Genomic DNA, 18,081 nt, shown 5'->3' with positions numbered 1-18,081 from the left:
AAACCTTGGTTTTTCATAAGTCTGACAATGCTCTCTACACATTTTCCTTGAATTGGAAAAGAAGGCTGTTTCTAAACATTTGTTCCATTTTAGCTGAAGTACTGCTTTAGCCCTTTAACAAAGTTTCCTTGTTGTACTCACCCCAATTTCTGGGTTACAGATGAAGGTTCTTGGTCCCACATTCTGGCACCAAAAATGTAATGTTCTCTTTTAGGTTTTCTTGGGGTCTCGGGGAGCAGCCTTCATTTCAGTTCAGTAATCACCAGACTAGTAGCCAGGAGTTAAAGTCCAAATCCTTTATTGTCTCTTTCAAAGTCTTGTCTCTTTCACCTGGGGCCCAGTTAGCTTTCTTAGAGGCCTATTTCTCTCCTTAGTTCCGTGGGCTTGAGCTCCTGCCTCCTTCTCTGGCTTCTGAATCTCCCCAAGTCCAAAGCTTTGTGCTTCAGCCTGCAGCCACCACAAAGGTGGAAGGCGGAATGAATCTGTCTCAGCCTCCGAGAGCTTCTAGTGCACTTGTCCTTTCTGGCCCTGAGAACTTTTAGTTTATATGCCCCACACTGAGTACAAACCAATCATTATATCACTAGGAAACCATTTATTGTAGTAGGATTAAATCAATGCTAAACTAGATTTAACCACTGGCTCCTCAATTCCACTTAGTACCTTGTTTCAATTTCTGGCCCATAACATCTCCTTGTAGGGTTAAATCAATCATACTGAACCATGCTAACTTATATCAATATATTTGATATATTGATATCATGATATAATGATATCAATATTGATATATCAATATCAAAAACAATATCAATAATTATTGTCTCTATCAATTCCTCTGACTTAGTACCTTGTACGAATCCTTTGTTTCAAGTTCAGAGTTCTAGCCCATAACACTATATCATTTGATATTTCCAACAATGAATTTAAAATCGTTCCCCTTAGTTAAAATATGACAACATGCTGAATAATTTCAGCGAGCTGAATAGAAGGAAGCCATCCCTAGTATTTGTATTTATAGAACTTGCCCACTGGTAAATGGATAGATATTTTTCCACTCAACATTCATAGCAATCAGAGTTATACTGCCTGCACTCCCATCTACACAACCCTAAATGCACTGCTATATCAGTAGCTCTAATTGCTATTGAAAATTCTAGTACTTACTCAAGTAAGAATATTGAGAGAATCAAGTACTGGACCAAGCAGATAGAGGATTCTCATTGGTAAGATTTGTACCTGAAGACTGTGTGACTATAATATCAGTGCCTAAGAGATGGACCTTTTATGTCTCAACTGTGATGACTCTGATCTGACTTTCAACCTATTTCCAACTCTTTAAGCAGTTTTTGTCGCTGTCTTTAAATAAAAATTACTTTAGTGCATATTGATACTAAATGACCAGAATGTCTTAAACTCTATGATTTTCGTTCATTCTCTGATTTGGAGAAACCAGGCATGCGAAAAAAATCTTCAAACCTTATTAATACTCCAAAATATTGACCAAGAGAACATATTTTATACTTTTTTTGTTTGTTTGTTTGTTTTGCTGAGGCAATTGGGATTAACTGACTTGCCCAGAAGTGTCAAGTGTCTGAGGCCAGATTTGAAGTCAGGTCCTCTTGACTTCAGGGCTGGTGCTCTATCCACTGCAACACCTACCTGCCCCCATGTTTTTATACCTTTGCTCATGTTTGGGGGGGGGGGTCTTATTCATACTTTTGATATATTTTGCTCTCTCAGATTCTTTATGTATTGGTGTAATGTATGTAAAGGGCATCCCAATTGTATCACACCAAGAATGGATCACTCCTATGGATTCGTGATACAATCAAACCTCTTTTCCCACTTATGATTAAATAACTTGCCTAATAGCATAACTTATTAGCTAATAGGTTGTAAAATTGGGTTTAATTTTCAGGTTGTTAACTTTAAAAAAAATGAATCATTCTTTGCTCTACACTATTTTGAAAAGATAAAGCTACATGAAGAGTGTCTGTTAAGATACAAAACCACCCCAGATTCACAACAACTAATAGTTCAGTGTAAGCCCCCTTACTTTTTACAATTTTATAACTCTGTCCTTTTGTTTCATAAATGCATATATTTCACAAAATTTGACATTTTAAACTAATATAAACATTTTCTTTATAAAACATTTTTATTTACAACCCTGCAAAGAAATCCCAGTAGCCTTAGGAGGTTTCTACTTTCTAAAAAGAAAGGTATATTTATTATTTGAGTAAAATACTATTTAAAAATTTAACATTAAAAAATTTATAATCTTCTTCACCCATCTCTACTCATTGTTTATCCTTAAATATCCTTCATTCTTGGTCCAGTGCAACTTCGGTCATGAAACTTTACCAGATCCTTACAAGATGTGATCCTTCTCTGCTCTGAAACCCCTTCATTTTATGTAGCATTTGCATGATGAAATGATATGGAGTACAGGAGGTGATGTCAAAAAGACCCATTGGAATTCTGCCTTTGATATTTACCAAATGTGTGACCTTAGGCAAATCACTTAATCCCACTGAAACATTTTCTTTGCCTGGAAAATGGGAATAACATTATGAGCTTGCTGTAAGACTCAAAGATGATGATGTATGTAAAGTCCCTTGGAAACTTTAGAGAACTCTATAACTATTGATAATTGTAATTTCTTTTGCCTGAAAGAATTGAATTTGCAATGGGTTTAATACAGAACACATTCAATGTACTGAAGGGGGAATGGGATGTATAGCATAATCTTGTTAAACAGCTAATTTTCCATGTCAATCTTACCTCTGGTGCTTTAAAATGCTAAACAAAATGAAATCCTTGAAGCATATAATCCTATTCTAGGGGCAGTGTACTCTGTTTCTTTAATAATCATATTGCTAAAACAACCTCCACATCCCTTGGCTAGTGAGAAATTGCCATCTTTATTCACAAAGGTGGCTATCAAAATTTCATTAAAAACAAGTTAATTTGCCCAAGAGGTTTCTTAACAATATTTCTTATGGTAGAAATCTGGAGAGCAAAATGGAAATCAAGAATGTTGGGGAGATGAGATGAAAATAAGAAGGAATCTTTATAAGTGTATAAACTAATTCCAATTCTTAAGGAAAAAAAATTCTGGTTTCTGGAAAACCAAAAATGTATATGTGTAAAACAAGTAAATATGTAGTGGATAGAATGTTGAACTTGAGTCAGAAAGGTTTGAATTCAAAATCTGACTTAGATACTAAGCAGCTTAAAATACTTAACTTCTCAGGGCTAGAACTAGAAAGATCTTGGAAGTCATCTTGTCCATCCTCATCATTTCAACAGGTAAGGAAACTGTAGCCCAGAGAGATGAAGTGACTTGCCCACAGTCACATAGCTAGTAAAGGGTAAAGGTCTTGAACCCATCTCTTCTGACCCCAAATATATAAATCTTTTACTATCACACTAAGAAAATTAACAGATAGCCAAAACTTTATTGTATCCACTATTCTAGTCTCTTAGAGCTTTTTTTTTAATTATAGAAGCTAACAAGCATTAAATGTGACTGATTTGAATTTTATTAATTCTCTTTTTTAATGTACTTTGCCTATGTCACAGTTAATTAAAATAAAAATAATTTGAGAAATCTGTAGCAATTAAAATGAGTAAATGTTTTTCTTAATTAGGCATCTGAACTAGTTCCATGGCAGTTCATCATCTGGGGTCCAGAGCAAATACTCTAATTCTAAGTAATGATGGTATATCTGATGAATGTGAAACATCACACTAGAGATCTGTGTATAGTTAGTTTATCTAATATCTTCATGGAAACATTTCTTTAAAAAAAGTTTAGAAACTTAATTAAAATAGGGAAAAGGAATTAGAGGGGAAATTGCTTCCAAAAACCCCCAAATTTTCACTCCAGCATTTACAATTATTTACATCATCATCATCCAAACAGATGGCGTGCTTAATTTGTCCAAGCTCTTTCACCTCCCAGCTTTTTTCAACTCCATCTATATAGAAAAAGTGTTATCCTGAAGAAGGATGAAATGAATGATAACTTACAAATAATTAGTTCTTGTGAATACATCCAACGATTCTGGAGAGCAATTTGGAACTATGCTCAAAAAGTTATCAAACTGGGCATGTCCTTTGAACCAGCAGTGCTACTACTGGGCTTATACCCCAAAGAGATCATAAAGAAGGGAAAGGGACCAGTATGTGCACAAATGTTTGTGGCAGCCCTGTTTGTAGTGGCTAGAAACTGGAAACTGAGTGGATGCCCATCAGTTGGAGAATGGCTGAATAAATTGTGGTATATGAATATTATGGAATATTATTGTTCTGTAAGAAATGACCAACAGGATGATTTCAGAAAGGCCTGGAGAGACTTACATGAACTGATGCTGAGTGAAATGAGCAGGACCAGGAGATCATTATATACTTCAACAACAATACTATACGATGACCAGTTCTGATGGACCAGGCCATCCTCAGCAAGGAGATCAACCAAATCATTTCCAATGGAGCAGGAATGAACTGAACCAGCTACGCCCAGAGAAAGAACTCTGGGAGATGACTAAAAACCATTACATTGAATTCCCAATCCCTCTATTTTTGCCCACCTGCATTTTTGATTTCCTTCACAAGTTAATTGTACAATAAAAAAAAAATGATTAGTTCTTCTCTGGATAGCCTTCAGTGAAGGCTAAATGATCTCCAAAAAGGGATGTCACTTAGTATTATTGATATTTATTATTCAATATTCAAATACTTATATGGATATATTATCTTATTCATTTGGGAGTTTTTCCCAATGATTTTCCCTTGATCAAATCACAATCCATCCATGCCTGGCCATCCGATGGGACTCTCCTCCAAGTTCTGAAAGTTTGCTACAACAGATTCACCCCAAATGCTGAAGACCTTTTTCAATTTCTCCCAACTACTCCATGAACACCACTGAGGCACTTTACCTGCTACCCCTCATCCCTTACTCTTGTCACAAAATCAAGCTACCTTCTCTTGATGTCATATAATTCATTAATAATCATCTGTAGTTTTATTTTTCAGAGTTCCTCTTCCATTATAGAATGCATCTCTGGGTGAGGAGAGAGGGATATACAGAGAAACGCAAAATAAAAAAAAAGCAATAGAATCTATTAGCTCAAAAGATGAGACGTTGTTATGGTACATTTGAGGTCAGGAAAGTGTTTTTTTTTTTTTTTAATAACTTTTTATTGACAGAACCCATGCCAGGGTAATTTTTTACAACATTATCTCTTGCACTCACTTATGTTCCAATTTTTCCCCTCTCTCCCTCTACCCCCTCCCCTAGATGGCAAGGAGTCCAATATATGTTGAATATGTCACAGTATATCCTAGATACAATATATGTGTGCAGAACCGAACAGTTTTCTTGTTGCACAGGAAGAATTGGATTCGGAAGGTAAAAATAACCAGGGAAGAAAAACAAAAATGCAAACAGTTTACATTCATTTCCCAGTGTTCTTTCTTTGAGTGTAGCTGCTTCTGTCCATCATTGATCTATTGAAACTGAGTTAGGTCTCTTTATCAAAGAAATCCACTTCCATCAGAATACATCCTCATATAGTGTGGTGGTTTTCTTGGAGGCGGCCTTAGTCTCAGTTGAAATAAATAATTACTCCAATATTGCAGCCAGCTGCTAAAAATGCAAACTTTTATTTCTCCTTCGAAATTAGCCCAGTTAGTTGAGGCCTATCTCTCTGCCTGGCTCCAGGAGATCTTGCAGCTTTGTCCTTGCCTTCTGCCTCTGCTTTCTTCAGCCTCCAGTCAGCTCTGACTGTGGCTTCTCAATCTCCAGTCTGTCCCAAGCTCCAAGAGCTCCCTCTATTTATGTGATCTCCCAAAGGTTAACTCCGCCTTCTGGAGGGAGAGGGATTCGGGGTTATCTCCCAGAGTGCTCTCTGGTCCTAAGGGAGGTGTGAATTCAGACTAAGCCCTACATGTGTGAACTCCATTGAGCACTTAGATATTTATGAGCTCTCTAAAGGTATGAACACAACCATTGTTTCCATCAGTATTAGCAACTTATCACCTTGTAAGGATTCACCAATAAGCACTGTATCAATTCTATTGAGTTAACACCAGGACTCTGACATCACCCTTGAGTTTTCACCTTGTTTCAAGTTGAGTTGACACTAGGATTCCAACATCTCCCCTTTTCTTTTGATTTAGAACATAGGTGGTCATAACCTCCTTGACTTCTTAAGGAGGTGAGAACTCCAAAAAGGTGATCATGCTTTCCCTGACATCTCAGGAAGGGAGCTGAAAATACCAAAGGAAATAGAAAATCAAATCAGATTAGGGGGTTTCTAAAGGGGCTCACTTGAAACAAGGTGTACAAAAATCCATTAATATGACAGGCATTACACATAGTTACATAAGCACATAGTAATATAACACAGACTAGTAGTAATGTAACAAACAACATGAATTAACATGAGGCAAAATATGGGGCTGTAGTTCCCTCACATCTACATCCTTTTCTTTGGCCTTCATTAAGCCCTCTTGTAATCTACTCATAGGAATAGTTGGATGCTGGGGGGGAGGTGCTGGTGCTGTCACTGCCCCCCCCCACTGCCCCTCCTCCCTCCATCCCAGAGGGTGGAGTTGATGGAGATGAGTCAATCACTTGCTCCTGAGGTGGGGCTGAAGCTGCCTCCTGAGGTGGAAAGTCACCAGAACCTTGCTCATTTAAGTCTCCATGCCCTGTGGGGATATGGTCATTAATCTCTTCATTGTCTTCCTCCTTAATATCATGGCTACTCTGAGAAGGAGCAGGAGCAAAGGGGTTTTTCTTTCTTCTAGGGATAGGGTGTCTTAGTGCTAACTGAATTATATTGTATAAATAGAATGCCAGGGCTGCCACAAACATTTTGGCACATACTGGTCCCTTTACCTTCTTTAGTATCTCCTTGGGGTATAAGCCCAGTAGAAACACTGCTGGGTCAAAGGGTATGCACAGTTTGATAACTTTTTGGGCATAATTCTAGATTGGTCTCCAGAATGGTTGAATTCGTTCACAGCTCCACCAACAATGCATCAATGTCCCAGTTTTCCCACATCCCCTCCAACAATCATCATTATTTTTTCCTGTCATCTTAGCCAATCTGACAGGTGTATAGTGGTATCTCAGAGTTGTCTTAATTTGCATTTCTCTGATCAATAGTGATTTGGAACACTCTTTCATATGAGTGGAAATAATTTCAATTTCATCATCTGAAAATTGTCTATTCATATCCTTTGACCATTTATCAATTGGAGAATGGCTTGATTTCTTATAAATTAGAGTCAATTCTCTATGTATTTTGGAAATGAGGCCTTTATCAGAACCTTTAACTGTGAAGATGTTTTCCTAGTTTGTTGCTTCCCTTCTAATTTTGTTTGCATTAGTTTTGTTTGTACAAAGGCTTTTTAATTTGATGTAATCAAAATTTTCTATTTTGTGATCAATAATGGTCTCTAGTTCATCTTTGGTCACAAATATCTTCCTTCTCCACAATTCTGAGAGATAAACTATCCGATGTTCCTTTACTTTATTTATAATCTCATTCTTTCTGCCTAAATCATGGACTCATTTTGATCTTATGTTGGTATATGGTGTTAAGTGTGGGTCCATGCCTAATTTCTGCCATACTAATTTCCAGTTATCCCAGCAGTTTTTGTCAAATAATGAATTCTTATCCCAAAAGTTAGGATCTTTGGGTTTTTCAGACACTATATTGCTATAGTTGACTATTCTGTCTTGTAAACCTAACCTGTTCCACTGATCAACTAATCTATTTCTTAGCCAATACTAAATGGTTTTGGTGACTGCTGCTCTATAATATAATTTTAGATCAGGTACAGCTAGGCTACCTTCATTTGATTTTTTTTCATTAATTCCCTTGAGATTCTTGACCTTTTGTTCTTCCATATGAATTTTGTTGTTATTTTTTCTAGGTCATTAAAATATTTTCTTGGAAATCTGATTGGTATAGCACTAAATAAATAGACTAGGGAGTATTGTCATCTTTATTATATTCACTCGGCCTATCCAAGAGCATTTAATATTTTTCCAATAATTTAGGTCTGACTTTATTTGTGTGGAAAGTTTTTTGTAATTTAGCTCATATAATTCCTGACTTTCCTTTGGTAGATAGATTCCCAAATATTTTATGCTGTCGACAGTTATTTTGAATGGAATTTCTCTTTGTATCTCTTGCTGTTGGATTTTGTTGGTGATGTATAAAAATGCTGAGGATTTATGTGGATTTTTTTTTGTATCCTGCAACTTTGCTAAATTTGTGAATTATTTCTAATATCTTTTTAGTAGAATCTCTGGGGTCCTCTAAGTATACCATCATATCATCTGCAAAGAGTGATAGTTTGGTTTCCTCTTTACCTACTCTAATTCCTTTAATCTCTTTTTCTACTCTTATTGCCAAGGCTAGTGTTTCTAATAAAATATTGAATAATAATGGTGACAGTGAGCAACCTTGCTTCACTCCAGATCTTATTGGGAAAGATTCCAGTTTTTCCCCATTGCATATGATGCTTACTGATGGTTTTAAATATATGCTCCTGACTATTTTAAGGAAAAGTCCATTTATTCCTATACTCTTAAATGTTTTTATTAGGAATGGATGTTGGATTTTATCAAATGCTTTTTCTGCATCTATTGAGATGATCATATGGTTTTTATTAGTTTGGTTATTGATATAGTCAATGATGCTAATAGTTTTCCTAATATTGAACCAGCCCTGCATTCCTGGTATAAATCCTACTTCGTCATAGTGTATTATCCTGAGTATGATTTTCTGTAATCTTTTTACTAATATTTTATTTAAGATTTTAACATCAATATTCACTAGGGAGATTGGTCTATAATTTTTTTTCTCTGTTTTCAGCCTACCTGGTTTAGGTATCGGTACTATGTCTGTGTCGTAAAAACAGTTTGTTAGGACTCCTTCAATCCCTATTTTTTCAAATAGTTTATATAGCATTGGAGTTAATTGTTCTTTAAATGTTTGGTAGAATTCACATGTAAATCCATCTGGTCCTGAGGATTTTTTCTTAGGGAATTGGTTAATAGCTTGTTCTATTTTTTTTCCAAGATGGGACTGTTTAGGATATTTACTTCTTCCTTTGTTAATCTGGGCAAGCTATATTTTTGAAGGTATTCTTCCATTTCATTTAAGTTGTCGAATTTATTGGCATAAAGTTGGGCAAAGTAACTTCTAATTATTGCTCTAATTTCCTCTTCATCAGTGGCAAGTTCTCCCTTTTAATTTTTAAGACTAACAATTTGATTTTCCTCTTTCCTTTTTTAATCAGATTTACTAAGGGTTTGTCTATTTTGTTGGTTTTTTCATAGAACCAAGTATTAGTTTTATTAATTCAATAGTTTTTTTTTACTTTCAATTTTATTGATCTCTCCTTTTATTTTTAGAATTTCATGTTTAATGTTTGACTGGGAGTTTTTAATTTGTTACTTTTCTAGCATTTTTAGTTGCAAGCCCAATTCATTGACCTTCTCTTTCTCTATTTTATGCAAGTAAGCCTCTAGAGATATGAAATTTCCCCTTATTATCGCTTTGGCTGCATCCCACACATTTTGGTAGGTTGTCTCATTATTGTTATTTTCTTGGGTGAAGTTATTAATTATGTCTATGATTTGCTGTATCACCCAATCATTCTTTAGCGTGAGATTATTTAGTTTCCAATTATTTTTTGGTCTACTTTCCCCTGGCTTTTTGTTGAATGTAATTTTCATTGCATCGTGGTCTGAAAAGGATGCATTTACTATTTCTGCCTTACTGCACTTGAGTTTGAGGTTTTTATGTCCTAATATATGGTCTATTTTTGTATAGGTTCCATGAACTGCTGAGAAGAAAGTATACTCCTTTCTGTCTCCATTCATTTTTCTCCAAAGATCTATCATACCTAATTTTTCTAATATTTTATTTGCCTCTTTGACTTCTTTCTTATTTATTTTGTGGTTTGATTTATCTAATTCTGAGAGTGCAAGGTTGAGATCTCCCACTATTATAGTTTTGCTATCTATTTCTTCTTGCAGCTCTCTTAATTTCTCTTTTAAGAATTTAGATGCTACACCACTTGGTGCATATATGTTAAATATTGATATTGCTTCATTATTTATGCTACCCTTTAGCAAGATATAGTGCCCTTCCTTATCTCTTTTAATTAGATCAATTTTTGCTTTTGCTTGATCTGAGATCAGGATGGCTACCCCTGCTTTTTTAAATTCACCTGAAGCATAGTAGATTCTGCTCCAACCTTTTACCTTTACTCTGTATGTATCTCCCTGCTTCAGGTGTGTTAGAGAAAGTGTTTTTTAATTTCCCCAGAACAATTTATCCTACTTTGCTTTTCCTTCGAAACTCCAAGGCCAAATAACTGTCCATCTGTACTGTTTATCCTAGACTGAAATAGTATTAGACAAGCCTTATAGGATATCCATTCAGATGCATGTTGAAATCTGGGTAATATATATCCTTCATCCACTTACTCTTTTTTTCATGAATGGAAAGACCACAATTCTTTGAGTGATCCAAAATGTCTAATAGTAATTTATTCAACGATTTGTGGCTTGATGTAATAATGACAATGTCACCCCCCGGGAAGCACATATGCAGGACCTCATCACCACAGGAATACATCTCCTCTGTCATAGAAGCTAATATTTTCTAGAGAGTAAATCTTATTCCTTGACTATTGTTCATTATCAAGAAAATATTGAATAGTTATTTCTGTGGTTATATTTTCCAAGGAATCCTTAATTTTATTGATATACGAATGGAAAAAACCTTATAGGAACTGAGCCTGAATATTCAGTACAACGGGATTTTATATTATTTATACCTTTTGATCAATTGTGAGATGGTTAAAGAGGTGATCCATTGCTGAAAAGCAGTTGTTTGTTCCCTATGCATACCCTCAATGAGGATAGTTTCTATTAGTGTATAGCTGAATTGTGAAATTTTGTATAGATGGAAGAGCAGCCAGATAGATCAGCAGTTATTGATGTTCTGTTGGTCACCTTTTAGTCCAATTTATCTAGCTAGTCTTTGTTCCTGTTAGTGCCATTTTGATGTCATCTATAAACATCTTAGATACTATGATATTATGTTCCATGTGTTGTAGTTCCAATATCTTCATTATTTTGGCAAATAATAGGAGCAGAAACCAATAGCAGAAAGAGACCATAATGGTAATCAAGTCCATCCCTCTCATTTTATAGAAAAGGAAATCGAGGCACAAAAAATTTAGGTGACATGTCTAGGATCACATAACTGGTAAGCATCTGAGTCACAATTCAAACTTAGGCCTCTCCAGGCTCAAAGTCCATCTACCTATGCTTTGTAACACGCTACCTCTTGATTTTTTCTTGCATTTTGTTTGTAGTCCTGTTTTCACTTTCATCCCCGAATGCCTTTTAGTTGGCTTGACTTAGTGGGATAACTTATAATGCTTTTAAATCTGGTTTTACTAAACACTATCCATTATTTTGTTATGCACTAAACATAACATTAACTGGTTATGGAACAGGCTATGAAGTGAAGGAAAAAATAAAGGGCAAGAAAATGGAGGGACTGATAATTCAATTATTTATGTGACCCAAGACAAGTCACCTCATTTCTCTTTACAATTCTGGACAAGGTGATTACTAGTTCTGTGACTCCAAGCTGAGAATCCTTCATTTAAATATTATAGCAAACTTCATCCAAAAACAATTCAATATTAATTACAAAAAACAAATATTTATCATTTGATGGTTAATTATTTTTCAAGGTAGAGGTTTTTAATATTTTAGCTTAATATAAATCTATCTTATCATTTTCCATAAAACTGATATATGTGGTCAGTCCAATCAAGAAGCAAGTATTTATTAAATTCTATGCACCCTGAACTATGCTGGTTGCTAAGGATACAAATACAACAAACGAAAACCATATTTACTCAAAGGAATTTAGATTAGATTTAGATTTGATTACTCAATTTACATTAAATTTAATTATCATCTCTCTGTTGATGATTCTCAGATCTACAAATCTTGCCCTAACCTCTCTGCTGACCTCCAATGTAGCATTTCCAATAGCCTTCTTGACCTGGATGTTCAGTAGACATCTTAAACTCATCTTGAACTCATTATCTTTGCTCCTAAGCCCTTCCCATCTCCAGGCTGAATGAATCCAAACCTAGAATTAAGGAGAAACATGAGCAGTCATCTGCAGGTATGCAGAATATATCACTCTAATGACAAAAAATGAAGAATTAGGAAGTTTTTTTTTGACTTAGGCAGTTGGAGTTAAGTGACTTGCTCAGGGTCACACAGCCAGGAAGCATTAAGTGTCTGAGGTCACATTTGAACTCAGGTCCTCCTGACTTGAGGGCTGATGTTCTATCTACTGTGCCACCTAGCTGCCCTGAAGCTTCTTTTTTTTTAAAATAACTTTTTATTGACAGAACCCATGCCTGGGTAATTTTTTACAACATTATCCCTTGCACTCACTTTTGTTCTGACTTTTCCCTTCCCTCCCTCCACCCCCTCCCCCAGATGGCAAGCAGTCCTATACATGTTAAATGTGTCATGGTATATATCCTAGATACAAAATATATGTGCAGAACTGAACAGTTCTCTTATTGCACAAGAAGAATTGGATTCAGCAGGTAAAAATAATCTGGGAAGAAAAACAAAAATGCAAGCAGTTTACATTCATTTCCCAGTGTTCTTCTTCGGGTGAAGCTGCTTCTGTCCATCCTTGATCAATTGGAATTGAGTTAGATCTTCTCTTTGTCGAAGAAATCCACTTCCATCAGAATCCATCCTCATACAGTATCATTGTTGAAGTATATAATGATCTCTTGGTCCTGCTCATTTCACTCAGCATCAGTTCGTGTAAGTCTCTCCAGGCCTTTCTGAAATCATTCTGTTGGTCATTTCTTACAGAACAATAATATTCCATAATATTCATATACCACAATTTATTCAGCCATTCTCCCACTGATGGACATCCATTCAGTTTCCAGTTTCTAGCCACTACAAAGAGGGCTGCCGCAAACATTCGTGCACATACAGGTCCCTTTCCCTTCTTTATAATCTCTTTGGGATATAATCCCGGTAGTAACACTGCTGGATCAAAGGGTATGCACAGTTTGATAACCCTTAGGCTATAGTTCCAAATTGCTCTCCAGAATGGTTGGATCCATTCACAATTCCACCAACAATGCATCAGTGTCCCCAGTTTTCCCACATCCCCTCCAACATTCATCATTATCTTTTCCTGTCATCTTAGCCAGTCTGACAGGTGTGTAGTGGTACCTCAGAGTTGTCTTATTTTGCATTTTTCTGATCAATAGAAATTTAGAACATTTTTTCATATGACTGAACAACAACAAGCTACTCAAGGACAATGATGGCTCTGTTTTTTTTCCCCTTTATCCCTAATGCTTAGAGCCCTGGACATCTAAAGTGCTTAATAGATGTATTTAGGCCTGAATAAAATAGAGATATAAAATAAGAAAGAATAGAATGGAATAGAATTATTGCTATTTCTACTACACTTATAACCACTACCATTGCTAGCAGTGATAGGGCAGATCACATTTTGTCTTGTTCTTTGGGTCTGAAGAAGCTGAGCCATTCTAGATCTAAAAAATGCAAGTCAGTGATCCAATTTCTCTTTTTAAAGATCAAAACATTTATCAACTAAAATCAGTATGTCTTCCAAATAGAAACATTCTGTTGGTACAATATGTCTTCTCTTTTTATTCCTCTACTACCTACCCTGCCCCTAAGTCCCTCTTCTCCACCCTTAAAAATGTGATTATGTGCTGTGCATAAAATGAATATTCAATACATAAAAAGCAGATTAATACGTAAAACTATAAAACTAATGTCCTAAAAATTTAAAAATAATCTATGGAAATGATATTTTTCATGGGGCTCCATATTACATGGTTATGTTACTCCATCTCCTGATTTAATATATAATGGGTCATCCACTCATTTTGTGATAGGTCTGTGCACATTTTTTTTATTTAATAAAGAAGAAATACAATTAAATATATATTTCCCTTTACATTCTATGGGGGGGGGTATTCTAATAGAAAAACATCCCAGGTATGTTGTTCAAAGCACTTATAAACAGGAACCATTATGAAAAAATAGTTTAGAATATTTTATCTCCATTTTCTTCAAAATATTCTTTATCTTGCATATCATTGTCAACAGATTTTGATGGAGTTTCATAAAGAGCTTCTTCAATGACAAACCAAAAAAACATATCACACCAGATAATTAGCTGAAGCTGAAAGCATTTGGTAGGCTCTGCCCTCCTGAGTTTATACAATGTAGTTCTAGCTACCTAGGACTTTCAAGTTGTGACATGACACATTTTGAAGAGCAAAAATGAAATCTTCTCAGGTGATGTTTCTTCTACATTTCTATTATTTCTTTATTAGAGATCTGCTCTTCTGAATGATAGCGTTGTTGTCTCTTTACTTGCAGTTAATTCACCAAATGTCATTTCTTTAAGTAATGATACGTAGGGTGTCAGGCACTATATTATAGTTCATCCGTGAAATAACATGTGGATATTCTTCATACCCAGCACAATTTCTGGCACATAATAACTCTTAAATTCTTATTAATTTGATGGATGGGCAGCTATGTGTATTCATATACAGTATATGAATGAATGCAAGCTAATAAAAAGTCTCAGCCAATCTAAAAATGCATTCCTTCATATATACATCTTCCACAGATATTTAATAAATAGTCATTTTCCCAAGAGCATGTTAATATACGTTCGTATAATATATTTTATTTTTATTTGATTTAAGTACTTTAGAAATCTGTGGAGGCTGGAAAGATTGTGACAAATGTTTATGGATTGATTTTGAAGAGAGTTGAAGTCACCTTTTTCCCCCAGATTATCATTTTACAAAAAAATCAGTCCAATTCATTAATGAATAAGGTCCATGACTGAGTTTCATTACTTTTGAATAGTTCATCTTATCTATTTAAAGACAATTGATAGTTCAACAGAGAGCACTAGGCTCGCTCTCAACAGAGAGAGAGAGAGAGAATCGGGAAGTCTTGAGTTCAAATCCAGCCTAAGACACTAGCTGAGCAAATTACTTAACGTTTATTTGCCTCAGTTTCTCCAACTATAAAATGTAAATAAACCCTTCTTTGCAGAGCATGTCAGAATCAAATGAGTTAATATTTGTAAAGTACTTAGGACAGTTCCTGGAACATAACAGGAACTAAATAAATGCTTATTTTCCTCTTCCTTCCTTAACTCTTTTCAAATTTCAGATTATCCCTTTCATATACATGTTTATGCCTCCTTATTTGATTTCTGGCTTTCCTGTTATATTCCTTCAGCCATCCCTTATAAGTTTAGACAGTTACTAGATCAAATTATGTTAACTTACTTTATTCGATGTGAGATGATAGTTAAGACTTGTCCTGTGAATCAGTTGAAAATATAGTAGATGCTGAAATTCAAATATTGTTTGAAATGCATAAACTATGTCAAGAGGAAATTATTCTAGTTCAAAATTCTTTCATAATTAAAATTGAACACCTTATTTATAGAAAACACAAAGAGAGAAATAAAAAAGTAAAAATCAAAGATACTCTTAGTCAAAAGACAAATATTTTGTCGTCTGGAATGAGCTAAAAGATAGTATAAAAAAGATGGTACTGACCACTAAAAATAGTCGGAATTAGAAGGTCACTGATAATGTACAATAAAGGAAGAGTGAATACTCTTGGTGAAAATTATATTTTAAAGCTATTATGGAAGTATTTTTAAGATTTATTAAGAATTCCAATTATTCAGAGATTTCCGATTAAGATATGAGTCACAAGAAAGTGATCTCTACTTTACTGAAGAAATGTTTAGTCCAACAGGAATTCCTGTCTTAGAGTCTGGGAAATAGTTGAAAAAGTATTTTGACAACTATATTTCAGTTTGGTTGATTTCTTTTGAAATTCTAGGCTTTTTACTTTTATGTATTTAAAAAGTATTCTGAGGGTTCAGAGGCTTTACTAGTTAATGTTCTACCTTAAAAATGGCATGTGAGGTAACATTCACATAGGCAGACTGCTCAAATACATTACATTTCCATCCAAGATACCATGTATCTTTTTTATATATTGGATGACACAAGCCAATGAAACCTTTTGTAGCCCCTTTTGGGATTCATAGTATTAGAATAATATGCATTCCAAATAATCTGTGAGAAATAAGCATCTGGCAAAATTAAGCATACTGTTTGTTTCAAGGGGGAAATGGGCATTCAATGAAATAGCCAAATTTCAAGCTTTCATAACAAGACCAGAATTGAACCAAATTCACTTTCCAGCACCAAGACCCAAGAGTAGCACAAACAGGCAAAAAGGGAAAAGAAAACATAAGGGATTTAATAGAGTTAAACAGTTTACATCTATACATGGTAAGGTGATACATGTAATTTTTAAAAATTGTACTACTAGTAATACAGTCATAAAGAATATACATAGATAATGGGTAAAGATAGTAGGTAAATTTGAGAGAATGACAAAAAATTAAGGGAATAGAAAAGAGAGTACATTGGATACAGAAGAGAGAAGTAGAATGGGCTAAATCATTTCCCACAAAGAGGCATGAAGGACCTACTACAATGGAGCGGAAGATGGGGGGGGGATGATAAGCATCACTTGAATTTCACTCTCATTAGAGGCTCAAAGGGGAACAATATACAGAATAACTGAATATAGAAATCCATCTTACCTGACAGGAAAATAGGAAGGAGAAAATTAAGTAAAGGGGGGGGGGGCGGCACTGATAGAAGGCAGGGCAGATCAGAGAAGGTGACAGACAGAGGCAAAACATTGGTGAGGAGGGAACGGGTGGAAGGAGAAAAGACCTAGGACAGAATCTATTATACTTCTGCTGAAGTAAAAGAAAAAAAATAAGAGGTAGCAATCCTGATTTCACAAGAAGCAAAAGCAAAAAAATTATTTAAAAGAGATAAGGAAGGAAATTATATCTTGCTAAAGGAACAACAGATAATGAAGCAATATTAGTCCTAAAGATATATGCATCAAGTGGTATAGTATTCAGATTCTTAAAGAAGTTAAATGAGTTATAGGCATTATGAAATGTTGAATAAATATTATCAATTATATTTTTTTTAAAAAGGCTTCTATACATACAAAACCAATGCAACTAAAATTAAAAGGAAAGCAGAATGCTGGGAAACAATTTTTTACAGCATGTGTCTTTGATAAAAGCCCCATTTCTCAAATATGTAGAGAACTGAGTCAAATTTATAAGAATACAAACTATTCCCCAAATGATAAATGGTGAAAGAATATGAACAGTTCTTGGGTTAAGAAATCAGTTATCTTTAAACATACTTTCTTCCTTCTTCCCTCCCTCCCTTCCTTCTTTCATTCTTCCCTCCATATCATCCTTCTTTCCTTCCTTCCTCACTTCTTCTTTTCCCTCCTTCCTTCCTTCCTCCCTCTTTCCCTCTCTCCCTTTCTTCCTTCCCTGCCCCCCTTCTGTCCTCTTAGGATATCATATCCTTACCTACAGATGCTCTTAAATGCATTTCTATCTTCTCTTTTACACGTCTGAAGTCTCCCATGACACCTTGGGGTTTGCTGGCTAGATTTCTCTCTGAAGGACCAGGCCTTAAACCAAAACCAATCTGATTCTCATTGGCCACAATAGGTCCCAGGCCAAGTCCCATTTGGTCATTGTTTGGGTCCGGATTGATTCAGATTGCATGTAAATAGTCCTCATTTCTTGCTTTGATCAGAAACCCTGGGGTCTTCCCCTCCCAGACTCATTCATTCATTTACTTATTTATTTAGAATTTTGGGGACTAAAGGTGAAGGAAGAGATCTTTTGCTTCAATGGCTACTCAGCCTTAAGCATTGAATGGGTCCGGCCTGCTAGACTTGAATTAAGAAGACCTAAATTGAATCGGTGCCTCAGATCCTATTTTTCTCTAGAGAACTAACTTAATCTTTTTTTATTGTTTCTTTAACTATAAAATGGA

The sequence above is a fragment of the Sarcophilus harrisii genome, chromosome X (genome assembly GCF_902635505.1).
Source record: "Sarcophilus harrisii chromosome X, mSarHar1.11, whole genome shotgun sequence".
NCBI classification, from domain to species: domain Eukaryota; kingdom Metazoa; phylum Chordata; class Mammalia; order Dasyuromorphia; family Dasyuridae; genus Sarcophilus; species Sarcophilus harrisii.
This window is presented reverse-complemented; position numbering follows the sequence as displayed.